Below are 7,033 nucleotides of genomic sequence, written 5' to 3'. Positions count from 1 at the left end.
TAGAAGATATGCACCTTTAGAAGAAGACAGGTATGTGCTGTGGATAGACTCCTATGTCCATTATTATGGTCTGCTTTTGATTAGAGTCCGCTTAGACTATACAGAGATTTGCACGTTTTGATTAAAACATGTAAACATCACATATCAAACAAACCTCTAATTTTCTTTTTATTATAAATGATCACAAATCTTTGCGGACTGCAAATATTAACAAATATAGTTCCGACATTTCCTCGTTGTAGAATCGTTTGTTTCGTCGGTCGCAGCGCTACGAAAATAGTAAATTTATATTGGAAGCTTTCCAGACTGGAAGGACTTCGGTATTTAATTGTATAATACATCACCAACACTTTCTTTTGTAGACTAAATTCGTGCTGTCAAAAAATAAATGTGAATAAACCAGGTCAGGATTGTGACTAGAGATCTATAGCTTCCGTATTGCTTTTTGTATCCGACGGACGGACGCTTCGAACCCGTTTAAAAAGCTTTTTTAGAAACTCTTTCGAGACTTTTATTGTATAAAGTAGACATAAAAACGATGTATTGGAACGAGATGAGTCTAATCTTTTGTCATAAATCTCTTGGATTTAACATACTTACTTGATTTTTAGAGTTGAGCTTGCAGTTGATACTTAAATAGTTTTTTCTGATCGAGTAAATGGCCTTACAATATGGAATTGGAAAATTATTTTTTAATACGTGAGCATAAAATATTTGAATAGTCGTATAAATCTATACAGTACTGTTTCAGATTAGTTATATGTATCGTGAAGGTTGTAGAGATGTTTTCATTACATGGCTTTAAAAATCGCTTGAAAATGTGGAATTGGAAATCCCCTTTTTTAGTATTTTAGTGTAAAATATTTGCATTCCTTCCTTCCAGGGTTTTAGTAAAGTTTATACTGCCGGGTTCTCTTCCTAGCACAAACTCCCCTCCTTTATCTGGGCTTCAGACCGGCACTGAGACTTGGCAGCTTCTCAATCCACCCAGTAACTACCCAAGTTGGAGAATAAAGAGTTTAGCAGTGGTTTTCAATGTTTTTGAGCCATTTACCACCAAAATGCTTATAACTAGGGAGCGGATTTTATGCTAAATGCATATTGCATGCATATTTCGCATATTTAAGAACTTTACTAAATTTTGCATATTAAAAAAAAACATGCATATGCTGTGCCTATTAAAAACATTAAGTCCAAAAAAAATTTTTAATTCGACACAAAATATGTCCCCGCACAGGCTGTTCTATTAATTCGAGAACTACCTGAAGAGAGACGGCTCATTCACTGCCTTTTCATTTTTTCTTAGAAAATACCCGATCTTTACACAAAGTACTTATTTATAGTATGCCGTTATAAAATGATTGTAGGATGTTAAAATGATGAAGGATGGTTTACCGGGAAATCCGAATTTTATTTACTTTTATTATATTTAGCAGGTAACATACCTACAATTCTGGTGATTATTTTAAATCCCCTATTGTTAAGAGAATTTACACATTTAACCATAGCACAGTATATAGAGGTTCCACCATAGTTTTACGATTTTCTAACGGGAATTGAAATATTCATGCTTTAGATCAGATCCCGTCTTTAAACGGCTTTAAAACTTTGGAGGACATATTTATGCGAAATCTTTAATGGAAATTTTGAAATTGATTTTGGTGCAGAATATTCGGCTTTAACAAGTTATTTTAAATACGCCCCAATTACTTCTATTCATGTTGAAAGGAGTTTTTCAAGTTATAAAAATATCAAAGAAAATGTTTCCTTTTAAAAAATTTGGAAAAACACATTGTAGTGAATTATAATCGAAGATATATATAGTGATATTGTTGTTTTATTTTAAATAGGTAACTATTGGTATCAGTTTTTGTAAAAAATGTGAATAAATTGCATATATTAAAAATAATGATTTTATTTGAAAGATAATAAATAAGATTGCCACCCCCCTATAAGAGAACTCGCTAGAATAGAATAGAATAGAATAGAACTGAAAATTTGTGGTTTCTCAAAATGCGCATTTTTTGAATTTTTGTGCATATCTTGCACATATTTTGTAATTTTTTACTGCATATATATGCGCATATTTCATCAAAATTGATCGCATATAAATCCTCTCCCTACTTATAACTATTTTTGGTACCACCTAACTGAAGTATCTATGGAGGTAGGTAATTTAATTAACTACAAATATGCTGGATTTTGGCTGTGGTTTCGCGTTTTGTGTACTGCAAGCGCCAGTTAACTTGGCGACAGCGAATACGCACAAAGACACTGAGACTGATGGATGATCATCCCATAAGCCACTGTGCAATGCGTCTCGCCAAGTTAACTGGCGCTTGCAGTACCACCGCACCTAATGAAATGTACCACCAGTGGTACCTATTGAGGTAGGTAATTTAATTAACTACAAATATGCTGGATTTTGGCTATGGTTTCGCGTTTTGTGTACCACCGCACCTAATGAAATGTACCACCAGTGGTACATGTACCGATGTACCACAGATTGAGAACCCCTGGTCTAGAGAAAGGTAATAGGTGTTTTCGTGGAGCACATCCTGAATGTATTCTGAACTTAACCCGGATACAAATATATGCGCAAGCGTGTCTCCGAATATATTCTGAATTTGTTTCTGCACGAACAATTTCCGGATGTTTTTTGGGTTGCCTATGCCAATTGCCTAACCTTATTCTTTTATCTTTATCTACGCTAGGACAAACAACACTCGAAAACAGGAAAAGTAATTTTACATAATATTGTGGAAATGAGATCTTTCATACTTATTTGCCAAATCTACAGCTAAGTCTCTACTTAATCTAAAATTCTGTATAAATTGTTGGTTATTAAATTGTTGCACAGTTTCCTCAAAAAAATTTGCATTTTTTGGAACATTTAAAAGTCCTACAATCTCTTCCAAATCTTCATCACTTGAACTGAGGTTCATCATCTAAAAAGTTTTTAAAAATAAGAAACTGAAATACATAATACAATTTAAAAAACCTTACCTTTTACAACATTTGTATGATAACACAACAATTCAAAATTTTAAACTTGTTAGGTTAGAAATACAATCTCGAATCTCTTAACAAAATAAATAAACTCGTCAAATCAACTTCTGCACATGTGCGGACAATAAATCCTCTCTTTAATCCCAGAACTTGTTGAACGCATTCCGAATACGTTCAGGACAAGTTGTTGCGCTCCGCGAACAGAGAACTTTTTATTCAGAGGAGGATTTTTCAACACCGCGAACAGCCAAAATTCTAATGCGCAAGCGTTCTTCCTCTGAACACGTTCAGGACGTGCTCCACGAAAACACCTATTATGGGTTTAAAAGAGAACCCGTGTTGAGCTGCCCCCCCCCCACTTGCAAAAATTAAAAAACAAATAGCCCTGATTTATGAGCTATTTATGAGCTCTCATATTCCGCAAACTAAAAATTTTGAGCTCGTTCCACTGAGCAGGAATTTAATACTCTAGTGGGGGGGGCTGAGTCAGCCCCCCCCCCACTACTTAAAAATAGGAATATTGAATCGGTTTTTGCGGCAGAATTACGAGCTATTTATGAGCTCTTGAAATTATATAGTTTCGATTTTTGAGCTCATCCCCTTCACCCCCAAACAACCCTTTAATTGATTTAACTTAAGAGAAAGATGCTGAGAAAACTTAAAATATATCGTATTGCGGATATAATTCATATAGCTTATATACACTAAGAATAAACTATTAAATCAAGAGCATTTCGATTATTGAGCTACAACCCCTTCGCAAGAAAACCACCCTATCTTCCCGGCTTAAGAGAAAGTTGTACTTAAAATGCATTAAACTAATTATTTGGCGACTACATATCATTTAATAATTTATAAGCTTCCAAATTACGCGCATTTAGATCAGTAGATTGCAATTTATTTTGTATAGTGCAGTCACTGAAGGTAAAAATCAACGATTACCTTCAATTTCGGTGAACCTTCATCGATTTTCACGAAAATTGGTCAGTAGTTAGAGGATACGTCAAGAAACAAAGGTGACATGGTACCACCTTGCGCCTTTACCCTGAGGGTGGATACCGCCCCTTCTCGGGGGTGAAAATTATTTTATAAAAAATAAATGCACAAATCAATAAAAAAACAAATTAAAAGCAAAATTTATTATATAAAGTTAATAAAATAAGTCAATACTTTTTAAGTTATTAAAGATCAAAGATTTTAATTATTTGTGAAAAAAATGCATGTTTTGAAAAGGTTTTTTGTAAATCACTGAAAAACTTTAAGTTTTTACAAAAAAGTTAATAGTAGTTTAATTCGTATAGCTTATATTCTAAGAATAAACTCTTAAATCACGCGTCTTTCGATTATAGAGCTACAACCCCTTCGCAAGAAAACGACCCCATATTCCCGGCTTAAGAGAGAGTTGTTCTTAAAATAATTTAAATTAATTATTTGGCGACTACATATCGTTTAATAATTTATGAGCTTGCAAAATATACGCATCTCAATTATTGAATTGCCATTTTCTTTCTATAGTGCAGTCACTGAAGGTAAAAATCAACTAGTACCTTCGATTTCGGTAAATCTCAATTTATTTTCACGAATTGACAATAACAACTTGGGGTTTTAGCCTGGGGTATATGTCACCGCTTCTCGGGAGTGAAAATTACTTTATTAAAAATAACCCCACAAATCGAGAGAGGGACAAATTGTAAGCAAAATTTGTTATATAATGTGATTAAAATAAATCAATACTTTTTGAGGTATTAAAGATCAAATATTTTAATTTTTGGAAAGAAAATGCATGCTTTAGAGCGATTTTTCATAAATGACTCAAAAACTGTAAGTTTTTACAAAAAAGTTTTCATCACTAAAATTGAAGCTAATAAAAAATATAATAAATTGCTTACTTGAAAAACCCTTTAATGTTAATTTAAAGTAGGTAAGTTATTGGTAATTAAATGTATATTTTTTCCGCGACTGTTAAAATCTAAGGGTTTAAGCTTAAATAACGGGAAAGAGATGCATTTTATAACACTTAGGTACTAAATACTTGTCAAAGTACTTAGAAATACCTATGAAAAATAAGATGCAGAAAAAGTTGATAGTATCAAAATCCGCTCACCAATTTTCGTGAAAATGAATGGAGATTTACCGAAATCGAAGGTACTAGTTGATTTTTACCTTCAGTGACTGCACTATAGAAAGAAAATGGTAATTCAATAATTGAGATGCGTATATTTTGCAAGCTCATAAATTATTAAACGATATGTAGTCGCCAAATAATTAATTTAAATTATTTTAAGAACAACTCTCTCTTAAGCCGGGAATATGGGGTCGTTTTCTTGCGAAGGGGTTGTAGCTCTATAATCGAAAGACGCGTGATTTAAGAGTTTATTCTTAGAATATAAGCTATACGAATTAAACTACTATTAACTTTTTTGTAAAAACTTAAAATTTTTCAGTGATTTACAAAAAACCTTTTCAAAACATGCATTTTTTTCACAAATAATTAAAATCTTTGATCTTTAATAACTTAAAAAGTATTGACTTATTTTATTAACTTTATATAATAAATTTTGCTTTTAATTTGTTCTTTTATTGATTTGTGCATTTATTTTTTATAAAATAATTTTCACCCCCGAGAAGGGGCGGTATCCACTCTCAGGGTAAAGGCGCAAGGTGGTACCATGTCACCTTTGTTTCTTGACGAATCCTCTAACCACTGACCAATTTTCGTGAAAATCTATGAAGGTTCACCGAAATTGAAGGCAATCGTTGATTTTTACCTTCAGTGACTGCACTATACAAAATAAATTGCAATTTACTGATCTAAATGCGCGTAATTTGGAAGCTTATAAATTATTAAATGATATGTAGTCGCCAAATAATTAGTTTAACGCATTTTAAATACAACTTTCTCTTAAGCCGGGAAGATAGGGTGGTTTTCTGGCGAAGGGGTTGTAGCTCAATAATCGAAATGCTCTTGATTTAATAGTTTATTCTTAGAGTATATAAGCTATAGGAATTATATTCGCAATACGATATATTTTAAGTTTTCTCAGCATCTTTCTCTTAAGTTAAATCAATTAAAGGGTTGTTTGGGGGTAAAGGGGATGAGCTCAAAAATCGAAACTATATAATTTCAAGAGCTCATAAATAGCTCGTAATTCTGCCGCAAAAACCGATTCAATATTCCTATTTTTAAGTAGTGGGGGGGGCTGACTCAGCCCCCCCCCACTAGGGTATTAAATTCCTGCTCAGTGGAACGAGCTCAAAATTTTTAGTTTGCGGAATATGAGAGCTCATAAATAGCTCATAAATCAGGGCTATTTGTTTTTTAATTTTTGCAAGTGGGGGGGGCCAGCTCAACACGGGTTAAAAGAGAGGAACACCAGGTAGCAAAGAGAGAAGCAAAGCGCGCCGTAGCTACTGATAAGGAAAGATCGTCTGCAGAGCTGTAGGAAGAGTTAGAAATACCCGAGGGATGAAGAGGTTATACAGGGTTACTAGAGCAAGATGGATTAAATTGGATTAAATATTATGAAAAATGGACCTGCAGTAGGAAGGTATTGATGTGTTGTGGTAAATATCTTTATACAATTATACCATCACCCTCTCTCCCATGCATTGATTTCCTTTTTTCCTCATATTATACAGTGCGCTTCAGAGAAAACGGGCACCCCAAAAAATGGGTCATTTTTGATGTTTCGTATCCCCTAAACCTGTTGTCTGATTTAAGTATTTTTTTTAAAATATGTTATAGCCTTATTCTTTAACAATATCGCTGTAATAATATTATTGAGAAACAGGTAAATTTTCATTGTATACCGGGTGTACGAATCAAACTGTGTTTTTATTCTCAAAGTTAGTAACACCCTGTGGGATATTCTAGCATTTATAAAATACTATAATTAAAACCGAACTATTATAGCCTCAGGTTTTCTTAATATTCTGTTTTTTGATTCATTCGCTTATGTTGGATAATACAAAAGTTAGGTACTTTAACAACTATACCCCAGGCTGTGGGTGAAAAATAGGTCGA

At 33.2% G+C, this 7,033-nt stretch overlaps 1 long non-coding RNA gene across 1 annotated transcript; it reads right to left on the bottom strand.

The window, feature by feature from the left end:
* Positions 1–2,731: 2,731 nt before the first annotated feature.
* Positions 2,732–3,100, bottom strand: LOC126887817 (uncharacterized). Its single transcript, XR_007699219.1, has 2 exons — positions 3,007–3,100; positions 2,732–2,948 (listed from the first exon to the last, which is right to left on the bottom strand). It is a non-coding gene; the product is annotated as an uncharacterized LOC126887817 (long non-coding RNA).
* Between the last annotated feature and the right edge of the window lie 3,933 nt (positions 3,101–7,033).

The sequence above is a fragment of the Diabrotica virgifera genome, chromosome 7 (assembly GCF_917563875.1).
Source record: "Diabrotica virgifera virgifera chromosome 7, PGI_DIABVI_V3a".
Lineage (NCBI taxonomy): Eukaryota > Metazoa > Arthropoda > Insecta > Coleoptera > Chrysomelidae > Diabrotica > Diabrotica virgifera.
Note: the sequence above shows the minus strand (reverse complement) of the source record. Positions and strands in the feature narration are given on the sequence as shown.